Source organism: Manacus vitellinus, unplaced genomic scaffold (assembly GCF_001715985.3).
Source record: "Manacus vitellinus isolate BGI_N305 unplaced genomic scaffold, ASM171598v3 scaffold_100_pilon, whole genome shotgun sequence".
NCBI lineage: Eukaryota > Metazoa > Chordata > Aves > Passeriformes > Pipridae > Manacus > Manacus vitellinus.
In genome coordinates, this window is record NW_021938794.1 from 979,419 (window position 1) to 983,760 (window position 4,342).

A 4,342-nucleotide genomic window follows, 5' to 3' on the forward strand; every position below is an offset into this window, starting at 1 on the left:
CCCCTGTTCCCAGGTCCCCAGGGAGAAGCTATGGGGGTCCTAACCCATCCCACCTCCCTCTTCCCACCCCCCTGTTCCCAGATCCCCAGGGAAAAGCTATGGGGGTCCTAAAGGATCCCACCTCCCTCTTCCCACCCCCTTGTTCCCAGGTCCCCAGGGAGAAGCTTAGAGGGTCCCAGGGCATCCCACCCCCCTTCCCAGGTGCCAGGGAGGCTCCTCAGGGTGTCCTGAGCACGGCAGCCGCCTGCAGCATCCTCTCTGCAGAGAGGGGTCACAGAGTCAGCGGCCCAGATTTTGGGGTGCTGGAGGCAGGGCAGCGTCCGGGCAGGAGCATCTTGGGGCTGGGCAAAGGCACTGCCTCAAGTTTCATCCACCTGGAATAACAGAAAGGAAATCACATCCATGGAAATAACATTCAAGGAAAGAGTCAAGGAAAGAGCAGTAAGGAAATAGGATCTAAGGAAATAACAGCCAAGGAACTAGGTTCCAAGGGAATAGCCAAGGAAATAACAAAAAGGAAGCAGCATCTAAGAAGATAACAGTTAAGGAAATAGCACCCAAGCAAAGTCTCAGCAGTTCCTCTGTTGGAACAGGGGCTGGAGCATTGGCATCCCACTTACTTCTTCTCCACCTTCTTGCAGGTGAAGTTCTTCACATTCTCTCTCTTTCTGGGAGGCATCTGTGTTCCCCTGCTGTCTCTCTTTCTGGGATTCTTCTTCCTCTTTATCAAGCTCATCCATGATGTATTGAGCCAGCAGCAAATCGCTCTCGCTGAGCTCAGGAAAGCCCTGGGAAGTGCCATGGAAGAGAAGGATTGGGAGAGGTGAGGATGAGCAGGCAGTGCAGACAGACAGGCAGCACTGGCACCTGCTCCCTGCCCTTACCTCTACCTCCTCTAACTTCTTGTACTTGTTCTTCCTCCACTTCCGTCGCAGAATTACAAAGAAACTGAAAACAAGAGAAAAAACAGGAAAAGAAGCAGGCGGGTTTGGACAGGGAGGGCAGCAGCAGGGCCAGCACCTCTCCCTGCTCAGGGGGCCTTTCAGGAGAGCCTAAGGAAGATTGGGAGCCCCAGCAGGGATGGCACCGACTGGCCAAGCTCNCTGGGCAAAGGCATTGCCTCAAGCTTCTTCCACCTGCAATAATGACAGTGGCCTGAATGATGCTCTCAGACTGCAGGTTGGCAGGCCAAAAGATTTTATTATAAACAAACTTGTTCTGTTTATCTACTTTTCCTCTGTCCACGCGCTAATATAATACATGTCATTGGTTACGTGTTCTTGTTCACGGGTCTGTATCTCATCACTTATTGGTTTCCAGCTTCTGTGCACGCACCCCATCCTGTCTCCTGACAGCTCACCGGCATCTCTTCTCAGGTCCAAACACATTCCTCTGTCTGCAGCTGGTTTTCTTCTCTTTCTCACACTTTCTTCCTTCATGAGGTTTGACTTGTTCCTTTGCCAGGCCACAGCTGTCGCTCAAGGTCAAAGCTGCCTTACTAGAGAAGAAGAGCAAGGAAATCATATCCAAGGAAATAGCACAGAAGGAAAGAACATTCCAGGAAAGGGTCAAGGAAATAGATGCTGTTTCCTTTCTGTTCTTTCCTTGGCTATTCCCTTGGATCCTAGTTCCTTGGCTATTTCCTAGGTTATTTCCTTAGATCCTGTTTCCTTACTGCTAAGAAGATAACAGTTAAGGAAATAGCACCCGAGCAAAGTCTCAGCAGTTCCTCTGTTGGAACAGGGGCTGGAGCATTGGCATCCCACTTACTTCTCCACCTTTTTGCAGGTGAAGTTCTTCACATTCTCTCTCTTTCTGGGAGGCATCTGTGTTCCCCTGCTGTCTCTCTTTCTGGGATTCTTCTTCCTCTTTATCAAGCACATCCATGATGTATTGAGCCACCAGCAAATCACTCTCGCTGAGCTCAGGGAAAGCCCTGGGAAGTGCCATAGAAGAGAAGAATTGGGAGAGGGGAGGATGAGCAGGCAGTGCAGACAGACAGGCAGCACTGGCACCTGCTCCCTGCCCTTACCTCTTGTAAGGTGGGCTTCTCAGTTTGAGTCACCACAGAAATCCAAAATCCAATTTCCAGGCTTTCCCCACCCCTTCCCACAATTTATCTCAACACCAAAGAGAAACCTTTCAGGCAAGAGGCTTCTCTAGGGGAAAGGGGAATTGTGTATTTATTCTACACAATAAATACACAATAAAGACTGTACAAGCTAAAAGCAACTATATATATAACATTATACATTTCTATAAGTCCCTTTAAGCCTCTCCCTTTAACTTTAGTCCAGGAAAAGCCCTTAGGCTGAGAGGTAACACAGTCTCTCTCTCGTGTGGCAGTGTTCAGAGAACCAGAATGCTCCCCCCACCAACTCCAGCTGTTTGCTGAAGTCCTTTCTTCCTCCCAAAGTCCAAAAAGATAGCTCTGAGTCCGTCCTCCTTGCTTCCATGTCAGTCTCTGCTGTGTCATTCTCTCCCTCATGGCTCTCAGGCTGCTGTAGTTCAGTCAGCTCATCAACGTACATGTCCTGCAATGTCCATTCCTCCTCCGAGTTTCCGGCTGTCCTCCCTTTAGATCACAGCAAAGACGTCCCCCGGGCCTTTCTCTGCTCCCTCTCCAATTTCCCCTGGGTTCTCTCCCTGGCACCGAGCTCTACTCAGCCCGTCCACTTGGCTCTGTTTCAATGCTGAGCCTTCCCTCCCCTCTCTGATGGGGAGAGGGAAAACAGCCCCTTCTGCAGTCTGGAGCAAAGGGGGGGGAAGAAGAGGCCTTGGCTGCAAGGCCTGCCTTCTCTCTCTCCTGCTTACCAGCTGTTGGTGAGTCTCGTGCCTCACAAACACACACTCACTCCAGTGCTGCCTCCAACCCTGGTTTAGGCAGAGTTGGGGGCTGCAGGGCCACCCTTTGCCCCCCCGGAAGGGGGGAAGAAGGAGGCCCGGCCACCCCTTGGCATTCTACACCTACACACAGCAGCAGACACAGACCCATTGCCAACAACTCCTGCTGGGTGTGTAGATGGGATTTTTCAGCAGGACAGAACAAGACGAGCAGTCATTGGCCCTCCAGGGAAGACTGCCCTGGCACCCAGTCACCTCTGAGCCCCCCGGCTTCCAGGGGGGCAATCTGAAACTATGACACCTCTACATCCTCTGACTTCTTGTACTTGTTCTTCCTCCACCTCCATCACAGAATTACAAAGAATCTGAGAACAAAAGAAACGAAAGGAAAAGAAGCAGGCGGGTTTGGACAGGGAGGGCAGCAGCAGGGCCAGCACCTCTCCCTGCTCAGGGAGCCTTTCAGGAGAGCCTAAGGAAGATTGGGAGCCCCAGCAGGGATGGCACCGACTGGCCAAGCTCATCCAAGCCATCCAGGGGCGAGCATCACTGGCACGGAGAAGGGCTGGTTGGGATGTGCTCTGACATGTGTGCCCATGGCTCCCACTCTGGGCTCCTTTGCTGGGGCTCTCCCAAAAGCAACGTGGTTTAAACACAGGCAGGGGAGTCTTTGGCAGCGGCTCCCGCATGGCTGGGGGGCCTGGGGGTGAGTTGCTCTTCAGAGTAAAGACTGTTGGTGGCACAGCAGTGGCACGGGCAGGCAGTAATTAATTACCTTCTCCCCACAGTGCACAGGCATTGGCAAAACACTGCACAGGGTCGGGAGCAGAGCTGGGGAAGGAGAAAGGGAGACTTGTAACATCAGAGTTTTCTTGTGATACTCTGCAAAACCACAGAGGCCAAAAGCTTCTTCCTCCAACCCAGCCCATTCTATACAAGTGCAAGTCTGTGCCAGCAGCCGCAATTCTTAAAAGAGCCTGTCCCCCCTTCCCAGTTTCCCTCTTCTCCCTGCCTCTGGAACGTGAATGAACACCCAGAGCTCTCCTAATCCCGTTGCTGGATGGCTGAAGGCAGGAGAGCAAAGCAAAGCTTTGCTGTGGAGAGTTGGGAAGGATGCCAGGACAAGGTTCCCCCAAGCAGGCTGAACCCTGCTGAGCTGGGGGTGTGGATGCTGCCACAAGCTCCAGGGTTGGCCAAACATCTCCTGTGCTACCCGGCACGTGCACGGGGCTCCTCAGCTGGGCTCTGCAGCTACAGGGCTTGAGTGACAGCTGTCTGTCAAAGGAGTTACTGGCTTACCTCAATGAGACAATGCAATATAAAGTATGTAATGGAGAAGATCAACACCAGTATCGCAAACTGGAATCTCTCCTGGGACTGTTTCATTGCTTTCTGCTGGGACAAAAGGAGACAAGATCAGCAGGGGAGAGAGGGTTGCTCCTTCCATTCCCCATTGCCCTGAAGGACACATCCAGCAGTGCCCAGCAGCTCTCCTACCTCC